The sequence below is a fragment of the Hylobates moloch genome, unplaced genomic scaffold (genome assembly GCF_009828535.3).
Source record: "Hylobates moloch isolate HMO894 unplaced genomic scaffold, HMol_V3 SCAFFOLD_3, whole genome shotgun sequence".
Lineage (NCBI taxonomy): Eukaryota > Metazoa > Chordata > Mammalia > Primates > Hylobatidae > Hylobates > Hylobates moloch.
In genome coordinates, this window is record NW_026652278.1 from 112,207,406 (window position 1) to 112,225,128 (window position 17,723).

Here is a 17,723-nt window from a genome sequence, read left to right on the forward strand (position 1 = left end):
CTTAGAGGTCCAATAGATTCTTAGACCTCTCTTCTGTCACAAACACCATTGGACTTATGTCCACTAGTCATAAGATTTTGTGGAAATCAAAAGATGATCCTTTTCAGATTGGAGTGAAACAAGACTAAATCATATTACTAACTCTAGGAAATTATTTTTTTAGATCCATGAATCACTCATTTATCATAGAGAGTTTTCTATCTTATATCATGAAGAACAGTGTCCAGACTCCGCATTTTGCAGGGAAGAAAACAAAACAAAACAAAACAAAACAAAACAGAACAAAACAAAGAAGAGATCCAGGTATTGAGAATAAAGCACTGCTTTAAAATGTGAGAAGCAACAAAAAATACAAAGAAAAAGAGCCTTATAATTTGCGAATCAAATAATTCATTTTATTTATCTTGAAACTTGACCTAAATTAAATTTGTCTAAGAGCCAAATGTTTTTATATTCACCTTTATTGTTAATTTTTAGTTCTTGGCTATGAAAAATGACTTATTTTGTTTGTTTTTATCAGAAGCATAATTTTTGATGCAATTACAATTTCTGGTATTTTCAAAGTTTATGCAATTAGACAAACTTCTTATTAGAGTAGAATTGTTTTAATATTCTCCTGTAACTTAGCCCCCAAATTCTCTTTCCAGCCTACCCTTTCCATGCACCTGTCACATTAGGCACAATGAAATACTCATCATCTCCTAAATGTCTGCCACCATCATTTTATCTCTCCTGGTCCTTCAATTCAAACGTATCTGTAGTCAATAGCCTTTCTTTAAGGCAAAGTATCATGAATTTTAAATAGAGAAACCAGTAATGGAGAGCTCAAGTCAGAGTGAAGGAGGAAAAATGTACCCATAAAAATATTTGCAAACTGTGGAAAGAGTGACATAAAGAGGCTATGAAAGATATGTAGACTTAGGCAGAGTGGCAGAGTTTCTACAAGTGCTTGAATGTCAAGGAAGGTCCAGGTATGGCTGTGTAAGTGCGTTTGGGGAGTGAGACTAATTGTTGGATGAAAAAGTGTCAATGGTCAGCAGAGTCATGACTATAAAAATATTTTTACCCTTTGCTTTTATAAACATATAATTCTGTTAACAAACAATGGTTAGTAAAAAATTAAAGTTGCAGTGCAATTTCCATCAGTCCTGGCACACAGCCCTTGCTTAGCTCACAGGTTTCATGACCACACAGTCCTCTGTAGTGGGCCAACCTCAGTGTAACAGTCCGTATTCATGTGTATTCATGTGTATTTCGTGTGTGCATTCATGTGTATTCAGCATGCTCAGTTTTTGCATCCCATTCCAGGGAAGATATTTGTATCAAAAGACTTTGGAACACCTTAAGAAGATTTCTTTCCTTTTTACTCGATGAAAGAGAGTTGTGTGTATGTTACTATTTTTTTTTTTGAGACAGAGTCTTGCTCTGTTGCCCAGGCTGGAGTGCAGTGGCACGAGCTGGGCTCACTGCAAGCTCCGCCTCCCAGGTTCACGCCATTCTCCTGCCTCAGCCTCCTGAGTAGTGAGTAGCTGGGACTACAGGCACCCGCCACCATGCCCAGCTAATTTTTTGTGTTTTTAGTAGAGACGGGATTTCACCATGTTAGCCAGGATAGTCTCGATCTCCTGACCTCATGATCTGCCCACCTCGGCCTCCCAAAGTGCTGGGATTACAGGTGTGAGCCACCGCGCTTGGCCGTATCTTACTATTTTATGGGACAAGGTCAGTGTTAGGTGGGTAAGTCAAGATCCTGGGAGCTTTTTGTTGATTATTCACTGATACTGGTTAAATGTTTCCACTAAATTCCCTATAATCTATCCAAAATAAATAGCATTTTGAAAATTCTTTTTTTCTATCATCTTTGTTCTAATACAAATAGTAAGAATTTTAAGACACTATTGTACCAAGTAGATTTTAACTCAAAATGTACTGCAGACTGAAACAATAAGTCCCCAATAGTTTGTAGGAAGCTGAAAAAGATGGATAAATTGAGAATTATTCTTAAAAATGATTCTCTGTCTCTCTCTCTCTCTCTCTATATATATATATATATACATATTTATAAAATGAACATCTCATTCACTAATTAAATGATGTAGGACCAGATGGAACAGATTGAATTTGTCTTCTTTCCAAAAATACACCTTTAAACAGTGGAGTAAGGAAGTTGTGCAGCAATTCTGTCGCTGTTTATTTTCTCCATTACTTTATAACTGTATTACTCATATTTAATTCAGTTGCATTTTTCTTCCTTTAAGAAGTCAAGTTTATTGAGTCTTTCCAAAGATTGTAACTTAATTTTTATGGAAACAACTTCATATTTTCATTGTTATCATTTCATATAACATTTAAATTTAGTAATTATAATAAAAAATTCACAAATGATTGAAGATAAGCAATTCTTGGTGAACATACAACTGGTGGTAGCTAATGGGCACAGGTAACTAGGAGTTAGTGTTCTGTGGGCAGCAATGAATCATATGATCCACTGGGAAAAAGAGAGCCTCAGCTATTCTGGAAACTCAGTTAAATAGGTATTGGCCAAAATAGCAATGTTTTCTAAGTCCTTGTAACATGTTTTTGCTCAAAATGAATGCATTTGTAGTGACAAGTGCAGAACTAGAAAGTAAATTCACTTTGATTACAAACTATTTCTGAATGTTTTCAGTACTGTTGTTGATAATGTAGTAGAGCAACATATGAATCATTATACCTTTTACATTAATTTCATAAAACCAATAAAAATTGTTTTCTAAACTACAGAGTAGTCTAAAGTAGAAATTCTGGATTCAGATAGTTTAGAGTCAAATTTCAACTAAACCATTTACAAACTGCGTCCCTGGGAAAGTTACTTAACCTCTCTGTACCTTATTCTTCAATGGCAAAACAGAGGTAATAATGGCATTGAACTAATAGGGCCATGAAGATTAAATGATATAACACATGCATGGAGCTTAGCCTTGTGCCTGGTCCAAAGTCAGAATTCAGCAAATGTTAGCTACTATTCTTATTCTTTTTGTTATTATTATTTTCGTTTGTGCCTAAAATGCAAAAAGATGACCAATTCTTTCAGCACACTTATGAAAAAAATTCTAGGCCGGGCGCGGTGGCTCATGCTTGTAATCCCAGCACTTTGGGAGGCCGAGGCGGGCAGATCACGAGGTCAGGAGATCGAGACCACGGTGAAACCCTGTCTCTACTAACAATACAAAAAATTAGCCGGGCGTGGTGGCGGGCGCCTGTAGTCCCAGCTACTCGGAGAGGCTGAGGCAGGAGAACGGCGTGAACCCGGGAGGCAGAGCTTGCAGTGAGCCGAGATTGCGCCACTGCACTCCAGCCTGGGCGACAGAGCGAGACTCCGTCTCAAAAAAAAAAAAAAAAAAAAAAAAAAGAAAAAGATTCTGAGAAGGATACTACAGAAGGAATCAACTAGATCTAAGAAGAACATCCAAATGTAGGGAACATAGGGTGAGGAAATGTGGAGATTTTCATGTATTTGCAATTGGAATATTTCTTTTTTTTTGCTTTTATTTCCAAACAGAAATTATATTTTTGACAGTTCTGATTTAAAGATCTTATGAAATAAATTGATCCAATTACTAAATACTTTATGTGAAAACAAACACCTCTTTAGAATAAGTTTTGAAAAAATATAATGAACTATTACAAATGAAAAATGAATATTTAAATGACTTTTTGTATTAGTCCATTTTCACGCTGCTGATAAAGATGTAGACAAGACTGGGTAATTTACAAAAGAAAGAGGTTTAATGAACTTACAGTTCCACGTGGCTGGGAAGACCTCACAATCATGGTGGAAGATGAAAGGCACATCTTACGTGGTAGCAGACAAGAGAAGAGTGAAAGCCAAGTTAAACGGGTTTTTCCTTATAAAACCATCAGATTTTGTGAGACTTATTCACTACCATGAGAACAGTATGGGGGAAACTGCCACCATGATTCAATTATCTCCCACCAGGTCCCTCCCACAACACGTGGGAATTATGGGAGATAAAAACACAAGATGAGATTTGGGTAGGGACACAGCCCAACTATATCATTCCTCCCTAGCCCCTCCCAAATCTCATGTCCTCACATTTCAAAACCAATCACACCTTCCCAACAGTCCCGCAAAGTCTCAACTGATTTCAGCATTAACTCAAAAGTCCACAGTCCAAAGTCTTATCTGAGACAAGGCAAGTCCCTTCCACCTATAAGCCTGTAAAATCAAAAGCAAATTAGTTATTTCCTAGCTACAATAGGGTTACAGGCATTGGGTAAATATAGCCATTCCAAATGGGAGAAATTGGCCAAAACATATGGGTTACAGGCTCCATGCAAGTCCAGAATCCATCAGGGAAGTCAAATCTTGAAGCTCCGAAACAATCTCTTTTGATTCCGTGTCTCACATCCAGGTCACGCTGATGCAAGAGATGGGTTCCCATGGTCTTGGGCAGCTCTGTCCCTGTGGCTTTGCAGGGTACAGCCTCCCTCCCGACTGCTTTCATTGCTGGCATTGAGTGTCTGTGGCTTTTCCAGGTGCACGGTGTAAGCTATTGGTGGATCTACTGTTCTAGGGTCTGGAGGACAGTGGCCCTTTTCTCACAGCTCCACTAGGCAGTGCCCCAGTAAGGACTCTGTGTGGGTGCTCTGATCACACATTTCCCTTTCACACTGCCCTAGTAGAGGTCCTCTATGAGGGCCCCACCTCTGCAGCAAACTTTTGCCTGGGCATCCAGGCATTTCCATACATCCTCTGAAATCTAGGCAGAGGTTCCCAAACCCCAATTTTTGACTTCTGTGCACTCGCAGGCTCAATACTACATGGAAGCTGCTAAGGCTTTGGGCTTGCATCCTCTGAAGCCAAAGCCTGAGCTCTATATTGGCACCTTTCAGCAATGGCTGGAGCAACTGGGATGCAGGGCACCAAGACCCTAGGTTGCACACAGCACAGGTACCACTTTTTCACCCTAGGCCTCAGGGCCTGTTATGGGAGGGGCTGCAGTGAAGACCTCTGACATGCCCTGGAGACATTTTTCCCATTGTCTTGGGGATTAACATTTGGATCCTCATTACTAATGCAAACTTTTGCAGCCATCTTGAATTTCTCCTCAGAAAATGGGATTTTCTTTTCTACTGCATTGTCAGGATGCAAATTTTCCAAATTTTTATGCTCCCCTTTCCTTATAACACTGAATGCCTTTAACAGCAACCAACTTACCTCTTGAATGCTTTGCCACTTAGACATTTCTTCCACTGGATACCCTAAATCATCTCTCTCAAGTTCAAAGTTCCACAAATATCTAGGGCAGGGGAAAAATGCCACCAGTCTCTTTGTAAAACATAACAAGAGTTACATTTGCTCCAGTTCCTAACAATTTTCTCATTTCCATCTGAGACCACCTCAGCCTGAACTTTATTGTCCATAACACTATCAGCATTTTGGGCAAAACCATTCAAAAAGTCTCTAGGAAGTTTCAAACTTTCCCACATTTTTCTGTCTTCTTCTGAACTATCATAACTGTTCCAACTCCTACCTGTTACCCAGTTCCAAAGTTCCTTCCACATTGTCAGATATATTTTCACCAGTGCCCTACTCTACTGGTACCAATTTACTGTATTAGTCTGTTTTCATTCTGCTGATAAAGAAATACCCAAGACTGGGCAATTTACAAAAGAAAGAAGTTTAGTGAACTCACAGTTCCATGTTGCTGGGGTGGCCTCACAATCATGGCAGAAGGTGAAAGGCACATCTCACATGGTGGCAGATGAGAAGAATGAGAGCTAAGCAAAAGGAGTTTCCCCTTATAAAACCATCAGATCTTGTGAGACTTATTCACTACCATGAGACCAATATGGGGGTAACACCACCATGATTCACTTATCTCTCACTGGGTCTGTCTCACAACATGTGGAAATTATGGGAGATACAATTCAAGATGACATTTGGATGGTGGACACAGCCAAACTATATCAGTTTTCTACAACTTTTATAAATGCATAGTGTATTACAAATACTGTAAATTAGTTGGTTAATATTTAGTGTGGTAGAATGTATTCTACCTACATTTTCTGGGGAAATCAAAGTTACTTTGGTATCATAACCCTCTTAAGCCAAATTGCTTGGGTTTCATTTTTCATAAAAGATGCTTCTTTTAAGAATAGTAAATATAGCAAATCAATAATATTGATACTGACATTAATTTATGCTACAATATCTAAGAGGGTATGCAGGGGAACATCTCTTACCAAAAAGAAAAATAACAAAATGATTATTTATATATTGTGAAACAGAAAGGATGATTTAAAAATTTAGAAATTCATATACATACATACAAATGCTTAAATGTTTATATTAATAGCTATATTTTTTTCTTACTCCCTGCCTCCATCTTTCATTGAATCAAATTTCTGTCTATATAGATACCAACTCCTATGAGCTTCTGGAAATCCCTTCTCTTGCTGTCTGTTTTTTCTCCCTTTATTCTCCATGTTTTGTTTTGTCCTTCCCACTTCTCTGTTTGTAGCTCTCATTTTTTTTTCCCTCAGTAATGTCTGGTTCTCATGACATTGATAGTTGTTCCTGTTTCTGTCCTGGGGGTGCTACCCAGATCTATCTCTGATGAAGGATTTACGTGCTTCAGGTTGGCCAGACCGCATCTAAAAGCCAGACCCCAGTGAAAAACACAGGTCTTCATGTTTTGGTATTGACCACTTCTCTTGGTATAACTTTAACATCTTTTAGGTTGGCAGTGTCTTTCCCAGAGACAACTCTCCCCTTACCACTCCTTCCCCTGAAACATGGATGGAGGAAGCAAAATAAGTGTCTTGGGTAAAAATAAAATCCCTTTCTATCACACTGGAATCAATCCAATTCAGACCTGTTGCAAGCTGTGCAACTGAGATGAGATGAGTCGACGTGATTTTGGTTGTCAGCTAACAAAGCTAAAAGTGTTCCCTTTAAATGACAATGTCTAAGCTTTCAGAACCCACAAAGAAATTACAAGAAGTTATTACTGTACCTGTGTTGATACATAACACTATATCCCATAAATGTGTACAAATATTATAAGTCAACTAAAAAAATTTTTAAAAGGTTCTTATTTCATAAACTGCTCGCCATTTTAGTTTAGTTCTTTCAGATTTTACTGGAGTTATTAAAATTTGTAACAATAACAACAGTCATTCAAGTTAAAAATGACTCAAGGACTAAAAATTCCCGATACAGAGAGAAAGCACAAAGGGAAATTAGGAAATACAAGAAAATTGAAATGACAAGGCTGGTTTGATATACTTAGTGGTAAAAAAAACCTTAAAATCTTAAAGACACATATATTTAACCTGAGGGCAAAGAGGAAAATTTCATGTACTATTGCAAGTGGCTTCCTAAGATTTTAGAAATAAGAACCACAGGCAAATGATAGTTAATTGGATTGGAGCTGACATACCATAGTACCAGAAGCCATAGCAATTAGATACCTACTATCATCGATAGTTGAAAATTCTACATTGTTTCTTTCTAATTTTTAAACTTATATTTTCGTTTTACTTTTCTTTTCAATCTTGAAGTTTCCTTTATTGATCTTCTTATATTTCATTATCTCAAAACACAGTACGTGCTACCTTGAAGTTTGAATTTTTAAGAAATTTCCTTTGAGCATAGGTCTTTAAGTATTAACATTTTTCTTGAATGAATTGTCATATTTATTATTAGCACACAATAGATCAAAACAACATAAATTTATTATATGTTTTATAAATAATTATTAAATATCAAAACTGACATTTAGGAATGTTCAAAATGCATTTCTTTTTTCTTTGAACCCTTTATTTTAGAAATTTTCAAATGCACAGAAAAGTCGAAAGAAGAGCACCATGAATATCTTCACATCCTTTGCCTAGATTCACCAATTGTTCATGTTTTGGCACATTTGCTTTGGGGGTGATTAAGTATATGTAATACAGAATGGCATTGTTTCCCAAGAGGCCCAGGTTTAGAATGAAATCCTATAAATCAATTGTTGTTCAGGCACCCTCTCTCTCTTTTTAAATTTTTTGTAGGAATTATAGACCCAAAGGCCTCTTACCTCCTCAATTATTCCTGAGATGTCCTTGAAAATGTCTTGTATGCACATGAGTAAGCTCCGTTGACTATCACCTGACATTATTATCTTCTTGCCTTTACATAGCCTTCCATGGAGAAACCAATGGTATCTGTGAAAGTGTGCAACAGAACTCCCCCAAGTCACAGGTATACCCAAAGGTACTTAACCTTGCCAATAGGCATCAAGATCTTTGACCCAACATTTCCTTCGCATTACGCCCAGTAAAAAATGCACTCCTCACTCACAGACTGTTACTGATGTTCTGTGTTTTCTCACGTTCTTGATGCCCTGGAACCAAGTACATTTGTGAATGCTTTCCTGTCCCCTCTTTCATGCTATGTAAATCACATAGGTACTGTGCAGCTTGCCTCAATGCTTTTGTTTTTTCTTTTCTTTCTTTCTTTTTTTTTTTTTTTTTTTTTTGAGACAGAGTCTCGCTCTGTCACCCAGGCTGGAGTACAGTGGCGCGATCTCGGCTCACTGCAAGCCCTGCCGCCTCCTGGGTTCAAGCCATTCTCCTGACTCAGCCTCCCGAGTAGGGACTACAGGCGACCGCCTCCATGCCCAGCTAATTTTTGTATTTTTAGTAGAGACGGGGTTGTTTTTTCTTAAGAAAATGACTGTTGCTCTTTAGCCTACAACTTAACGCCCATCACCAAAAGACTCAAACATGACTTCATATGAACAGAGTCCTTGCCACCATGTAACATCAAGTGAAATCTGTCTCTCCTCTCTGATTTCTGAAGCCTTATTATTGGGCCTGATTTGATGCCTTTCTTCTTTTCTCTTAGGAAAAATTCTCTCCTGCAGGTTTTCAATCTCTCATGCAAGCTGATCTCCAATGATCCTACTATACCTCAATACTAGTTGTAGACACCACTCAAGGTTGAGCGCCTCTGCCTTCCCCAAAATTCATGCACATATACAAACAATGCTTATGAAATAGCCAGAAGAGGAATCCCAACTTAACCTATCAGCAAATATGTTAAAACATGGTAATTGAAAATAAGAAAAATTAGTAACTAAAGGATGAAGTTAAGAAAGAAAAATGTTTATTGATGGTCAACTTGAGTATAACCTTAAAAAGAGAAAAAGTATATGATTTAGGTTGTTGTTGAATTCTAGGAAAAAAGGCTGCTAGTATCTTTAGCTAGTATAACTATAGCTAGTATAACTAGCTAGTATAACTGTAGCTAGTATAACTAACTAGTATAACTGTAGCTAGTATAACTAGCTAGTATAACTGTAGCTAGTATAACTAGCTAGTATAACTGTAGTTAGTATAACTGTAGCTAGTATAACTAGCTAGTATAACTGTAGCTAGTATAACTAGCTAGTATAACTCAAGACTTTCGGAGTGGGGGTAAACCAGGGATTACCATTTTGATGAAGTTTAAAATTTCTATTCTTCATTTTGAAACCAATATATCAAACCCAGCTACTTGGTTTATCTCAGTTTTGTAGTTCAGTAGTTTTGGGTTTTATAGAAGTATACATGAAAGAGCATTTCAACATATTTTAGGTTTCTACTCCTTACATCATTAAACTGGAATGTTTTTAAAGTTTGAGTGATGTTCTCTTTTGACTAGACTGCATGAGTGAATGCAGTAACTGTCAGAGGTAACCAATCTTTTTGTGGTTTCTAATATGTATAATGTCTAGTGCAACCATTTAAAACTTCATTTGCTGCTTTTAAAATAGAAACATAATTTAAAATTTTGTTGTAATTTCACATCCTTGTCCAATTGTGTTTTCTTTCCAGAAAAGCAACAATAATCAGAGGCTGCCTAAAAACCAACAAATTAAAATGACTTTTTTTAAAGGCTTGTCAATATTACCTTTACCTTATCAAGATTACACATTTAAATAAGAAGAATGCCTTTTTTTCCCAAATTTTTTAAATTTTTGATGCACAGTCCCTGGAATCTTGGGAAACATATTTTTTTCCAACTTGAGCATTATACGTTATAATAATTTCTTAGTTATCACTATTTATCAATATATTTTAGTAGAAAAATAACTTTACTCACAAAACAAGTGAACTAGTAAGGTATTCCATGAACATATTCCTTGTTATTAGAGGAGCCGTTTTTAATGTTAAAGTTTTCAACTTCTTTTTAAAAGTAATGACCGTTAATTTTTCCAATTTCAAGAAAAATAATTGCATTTCAACTTGCATTAGTCAGTTGCAACTGGCATTAGTCATTTGCAACTGGCTAGGAGGCACAGGCTGGTGGGTGCTGTGATGCATCCACATTTTCTTTTTCTCTTCTTATTCTATATTTTTGGGGAAAAGAGAGCAACATTCCAAAGTCTCACATTTTCATTTGTTCCTCTCACTGGCTTCTTGTTCATCCATATGTTCCTCTCACTGGCTTCTCATTATTTTATTTGTTTCATTTTTATATATTACATTTGATTTCCTCCCATCCTCTCTGTAATGAAATATTTATGTTATTTTCCTTTCCCCTAACTACACTGAAAAGCAACCCTCAAATGAGAACTGGGAAAAGAAAAAGTGGCCCAATTTTCTTTTAATCTTTATAAATAGCATTCAACTGAAATTTCTGGTTTCTGATCTAGTTGTTTCTTCTTTTTTGTAGTTAAATGAAATAAAGTAGTAAAAAGAAAACAATAAAATATTTGCTCTTACTAAATTTTTGAAATATTAGATTAAATTTAATTCAAAACAATACTTAAAAATTTTGTTTTTCAGACATTTTCAAGGACCTCTAGAGAAAGAATTAATTTCTATGTGCCTTATCCATCAACTACAATTAGATGAAATCTGAGTTTGCAGGATATAGAATGTTTTCATTTGACAGTTATTTTATGGGTCACGCATGCACTTGTGTGATACACATTAGTGGCTTAAATATATTTTATATGTAATTTCTAAAAAAGAAAAAACAGGTGCCAAGTTGGTACTAAGCACTCAATATCTTTCTCAATTAAGCATGTCTGTTAGGCATTGAAAGTCTTGCCAAGGTTTGGGATTCAAGAGAGGGCAAAATGGGGCCAGAGAGTTGAGGATAAGCATTGATGACAATCTTGTAATATATTTTTGTTGGAGAACACAGACTTTAATTTTCCTTTATATTTTGACTTTAGAATTCTATTATAACTTGCACTTTGAGAAAATTTGCCCTATTTCACTCCAGAATTATTTGTTACTCTAATGAAGCTATTCTTGGCAATATATAATACAGATACATATGTAAATATTCTGGCATTTATTTGCAAATATGTCACAAAATTTAATTCCTAATAAGCATACCTTAAATTCGAGTTTCAAATTAGATAAGAATTCAATCACCATTTCATTTTTCCCTATGTGCAATAGTTTAGAACTCTTATATAAGAATTCCTTAAAACCGAAGTTTCTTTAGTTGGCCTCAATCTAAAGGCAAGTTTGTATTCAGAAGGTACAGGGAAAATAATTTCAATCCAGATGTGAGTGTGTGTGTAGGTATGATTTATTTTCCTTAAATGCAATTAAAATCAATTAGTTTTCTTAATATACATTTAAAAGTAGAAAGATCATTTGAATCTTGAAGAAAACTTTCCATAAAACATTCTCATGAAAGAATCTTTACTAATCATTTGGAAAGCTTATTTATTCTTTATTTTTTAAACAAATTGGTAAGGCAGAAAAGGCCTAAATACTGCTCTGGAATAAAATTTCAAGTCCCTTCATAAAAAAGTATAATGTGGTTAAACTCATGGGTGGCTTGTTTAGCTTATGTCTCCAAGTGTTTGGTGACTAGTAGCAATTCTGCAGGGACTCCTAAAAAAGCACATGATCTTCTAAGTGCCTGTGCTGAGTTTTAAATGGTTACATGAAAGGCTGTCTGATAGAGCAGACATTGTTTTCACTACTTTCCTGTGCCTCGCTTAAAGAGGCGGTCAGTTTAACAAATATTTCTGAAAAAAAATTATGCTTAATGAATTATTTAATTTATTGTAACTGAAATGAGAATGTGGAAATATTTTCTCAGTGAAGTTTTTATATTTGAATTAGATACAAGACTAGGAACAGTTATCTTTTTAATTCTTAATCATCATTGCAAAATATTATCGTCCTTGTTTTTGTGGATGAGAAAATATAAGACTAGAAAAGAATAAGCAGCCTGTCCTAGGTCACACAACTAAGAAGTATTCAAGTCCGAGCTTGCCTTTTGCCAAAGCTGATGTTTTTCTATTAAATCACATGGCCCCATCCTTAAAATACGGCACCTATCAGGAAACACTCCAGAGACATTTGAAGGAAGCTCTGGATGAATAAATTTTAGGCTTTCTTCTGCTAACTCAATGAGGTGTGAAATTGCGCAAGCACTTCACCACCAGCCTATCAAAAATTAGAACATTTTCATTGTGTCAGATTTGTAATTCATGAAAAAGTCTTATAAATTTAATGCTACATGTTACTGAATACAGAAAAGGGTGTTTAAAATTATAGCATCTTTTATAATGCTATAATTAATCCAGGATCATTCTTTAAAAAGCAATTCAATAAAAATATAAGTAGCTTTTTACTATTCATTTTTTCTCCTTCAAACTACTCATAATTCTGCAGTTAACCAGTGAATGTTTTTGGAGGAGCTGTTTGAAGTAATAATAGAGCTGAAAGTGAACTCAGTGAAGATGTCAAACACTATTAATCCAGTATTCTATTGTAAGTATGCTAATGTAACATATCTGGCAGGAGATGGAATTCTTAACATGTAGCATACTGATGCATAATTAGTTTATACTATATAATTATTTTACAGAGTCCAGCATATCCCTCAGTTTTTGGCAAACTTTAGTGTGAGCAGCAACTTTCTGAACCCCTTTCCATCCTTTAGAAGTATCCTACTTGGATTTGTTTATCAAAGTCAGTGGATTAGAGTACTGGGTGTTAATCAAGACAGAATGAAGGGTTGCAGGTTAGAGACCTGTGGAAAGTGTTAATTGTTCATGTGTGTCTGGCCTGTATAGTATCAGATTAGGCCTGTCACATTCAGCAAAGCCCCTGAGCGCCTGGTGGAGTTTGCCATTTATTGCAAATGCTGAGAATGCCTAGGGAAAACGACCTCTGCTCATCTCAGTGTGGATTTATCTCTTGGTCTCTTTGATCAGGGAAGAAAAATTTGGTTTTCATTGCTAATTTCTGTAATTGGCCCTCACATCCTCCTTTCTATGTTTGTAAACAAACTGATTAACTGTTCCTGGTCATAATTAAACTGGGACGGGAGAGTGAAAGGAAGTCTCCGTGAAATAAATCTACAGTCAGGATGTGGTCACTATTTCGAAAACACAGAGATTGTTTCTAATCGCATTAAGTTTTCACCTTGTTTTACCCAAAATGCAAAATTAAAAAAAATTGGTTAAATTTTAAAATAATCTGACCATGTTTCTTCATGGCCTATCCTGAAAATCACTTAAAATAGCTAGGCTGGTGAAAAAGTAAGAGAAACCAAAGATAACTGCTTTTCTCCCAGATAAAAAAGACTTCATGCTACTTGCATTTAATCTTTTTCCTGTGTGAGGTTAAGCACATTATGAGCTGCTTCTCATTGACTCAAAGAGGAAAAGAAGTCACTGATGGAGTTTTATTTATACAACTGAGGACAGAACAACACAACCTTCAATGGATAGCAAAGATTCATGTTTCATAGACTTAACTTTTTCTTAGAACCATCCAAAATAACCCAGGCCTTCCTTAAGACACAGAGTATGTCACCTCAACCCGTATCTCTGGGGACTGAGCAAATGTTTATTTTTACTACTCATTTTGCTCAGTGGGGATGGTCACTTAAAATTAAATAATATATTGCAGGGTTTATTTTTATGGCTTGTTCCTAAAACTGTCCTGTGGAAAAGGCCCCTTTCAAGCTAAGATTGAAAGAAAAGGCTTACAGATTGCCCTTTCTCAGTGCTGTTTTCATTGCAGCTTTGGAGTATTAAGGGATTTGGGAAGTTAAGATAAGATCCCCAATCCTAACATGCCTCGTTTTTATCTAAACAAAATTTAAAACCCAAGTAAGGGTGTTCAGTATACTGAAGCAAATCAAAGGGACTACTAAACTTTGTTGCTTAAAAGCCATAATGGTTAAGTGGTTAAATGTTGAACACACATGTAAACAGACATCAAGACAAGAATTTTCTTAATAACAATTTTGGTAAGACATTTGAGGAATAACTCTTAAAGTAGAAAGTATTTATAGTTTCCCACTTCTCTTAAATTCTTATTTCCATTTCATTTCCCCCATAAGTAATTATATCATGGCCATAGTCTCCACCCACATTAAGTTTTGGGGCATATTCATGTTATTTTCTTTCACTCTCTTCCAAGTCAGTTAACTAAATTGCCCCCATGCCCTCTGCTTAAATGCAGACTTGAATGGTATTTACTGAAAACTTATAAGAAAAAGTCATCATATGTGTTATCAAAGTGTATTTGAAAATATATAGATTATATGACATACCAAAGACATAATTGTGTATTTAATGGATCTACTCAAATTTGAATTGTCCTTTCCAGCCAAGCAAAGAGAGTGTTTGATGTTATAAAAATGTAGAAAACTTTTCTTGGAGATTCCTTTAAAATATTTCTTGGTTTCTTTGTAAGACAAACACTATGAACTCATAGTTTATCAACTTAATAAAGTGATTTTATACACCAAACTGCTTTATATTTCTGACTTCTTGTATGCTTGCTTTTGTAATACCTGTGTGTATATTTTGAATTTCATGAAACCTCTCTTGCTTAGAATTACAAACTAACAAAAACAATGTGTTTAGCTTTTATACTTCACTTATGTGGAGTGAAATAGATTGTTCAACTATTTATTTCTGAATAAAACAAGAGCAAGTACGGGGAATTCTTTGTTAATGTCTTAGGTTTCCATTGCTTTGGTTTCTAATAGCTGTTTTGAAGTTGCATATGGTAGCACAATAGCAAATCTGGAGTTTTGTTTTAACTTACATTGGAGAGAATTGGGTAAGTGCGATAGTTACCTAAAGGGTTGAGGGGCTAAAAATGATGCATTTATTCTACTCTCCCTTAAAGCTATTATCATAGCATTAAACAACGGCAATTTATTTACATTTGTCATTGCTCCTGGGAGAGCAGGCGTGATTTTTAGAACTTTTACATGTTTTACATATAAAACAAACATATATAATGTATTAATAAATTAAAATTCTTATAAATCATGGATAATAACTAGTGTTGAAATAACTTTGCTTAATTTTGTTTGATAGGAAAGATTTTTCTCATAACATATGTGTTATTTAAAAAATATGATTCCACAAAAATCCTAAAACCAATAAAAAAAATTCCTGTGGATTGATGATCTCAGGCGGGTGATGTGAAATGGGGTTGCACATAATCACGTTTTTTTTGTGTTTGTTTTTAGGTTCTGACTTGTTTTTAGACTGCATTTGTTCCTCTTTTTGTAAACAGCAGATAATTGAACTGATAGGTCTCGTAAAACAAAAAGCTACTGAGGGAGAAAAGGTAAATTTTATGGGATTTCTAAATTCACAAAGCTTTACAAGTTAGCATTGAACATTTCATTTACATTAAAATAAGCAAGCATTGAACAAGTTGGAATTAGTTTTGCTTCAGGTCATCATCATTGTAAACTATCATAAGGTATAAGCACAGAAATGATTGAAGTTCTAGCACAGAACAAGGAACCTGCACAACGTCTAATAACTAAAATATCACCGGGTAAGATGAATAAAGAAAGTTTAATATTTCTTGTCATGACATTGAATTTTTTAAAGAAAAAAGATGTGTTGACTTTGTGTGTTTATGAGTTAAGTTTAGAAAAGACTGCCTGGAAACTTGTTTACTGAAAGTTTATTGATCCATTTTCTTTTCTCTAAATCCGTCCTACTGGAAGGCATTTAAGGGTTACTATTCTTGAAAGAGTTTTCTGGACTATGTGTATCTTCTCATTGTTTCAATTAAGGATCCTCAGCTGTTTTCCCATTGTGAAGTGAAAAATACAGAATTAATTGTACTGTTAAATGTCTGTTTTGCAAATTCTGGATGAATTTTCTGTATTCACACAGAAAAATGGAAGCTTTATGTGAAATGGCTATATTCTTATCTAAGGAAATATGCAGAAAGTATTTAGCTATTGTGTTTATAAGAAAGTGTTGCTGACACTTCAATGAATAAATGAGTATTTGGCTTATGGTGTAGTTTAGGGATGGATCTGGTACTGTGTAAGTGTATACGATAAGGCATCCAGTAGTTAATATATGCTCTGAGCACTTCTTTTAATCCTCTAAAATGGTAGAAATGGTCAGTCTTTCTGAAGATAATTTTATGATACTAAATAACAGCCAGATACTACCAAGAAAACTTGTGTCTGGACTGGAGTGAACATATAACAAAATGCAAGGCAAGAATGGACCCATTTTAGTCACCAGTTTATATATTTTTTTGAAAAATCAGCACAGGAAAAACAAATGTATTTTTCATGTCTTATATGTTTCATTGTTTATAAACTTGCAGGCTATAAAAAGTGGCATAAGGAAATTATAGCTTATTACCTTTGATAAGAAAGCTTCACATTTTTAGTACCTTATATTTGATTAAATGTAAAAAATATAAAAGTTTACATAGGCTAAATGAAGGATATACAACCTGATTGCATAGTGATAAAATAGACGTCATTTATTGTGTCTTTATTCTGCGTTAGAAACCTGATAGATTTATATACAATTTTAAAAATCTTTTTTTTTTTTTTTTTTTTTTTTTTTTTTTTTTTTTGAGACGGAGTCTCGCTCTGTCGCCCAGGCTGGAGTGCAGTGGCGCGATCTCGGCTCACTGCAAGCTCTGCCTCCCGGGTTCACGCCATTCTCCTGCCTCAGCCTCTCCGAGTAGCTGGGACTATGGGCACCCGCCACCACGCCAGGCTAATTTTTTGTATTTTTAATAGAGACGGGGTTTCACTGTGGTCTCGATCTCCTGACCTCGTGATCCACCCGCCTTGGCCTCCCAAAGTGCTGGGATTACAAGCGTGAGCCACCGCGCCTGGCTTAAAAATCTTTATAATAAAATTGCATGAATGGCAGATTGTTTTTTTCATTTTACTTATGTGGAAACTGCAGCTCAGAGAGATTAAATGATCTGTCTAGGGTCACACCACTAACACTTTGCCCTGCTGGGAAACATAGTAACCACCACCTTATCATATGTCTTAGTCAAGCTTCTTTTACTTATAAAAAGTAGAAAATGAACTCAAAGTGTTTAAGAAAAAAAAAATGGGAGGACATTATTATAAATCTCTGTAAGACCTCCATAAAAATCTAGAACAGGCTGAATTTGAAGACCTTTGGAAGAGCAACTGAGAATGCTCCCTCTTCCATCTCTATCTCTCCTTTTTATGAATTCTGTGCTTCCTACAATATACTTCTTTTTGCTTTCTTCTCCATCAGTTACCAGTCAGCTTCCTTCAAGTCTTCTTAGTGTGCAGGACTCTGGCCAGGAGCTCATCACTGCCTGTTAGAAAGTGTTTGCAAGACTGCAGTTGTTCCAGCTCATATTTTGAAACCAGGACACTCAAGAATAAGATCACAGGGCTATGCTTTCAATCAGCAATCTTATTCATGGTC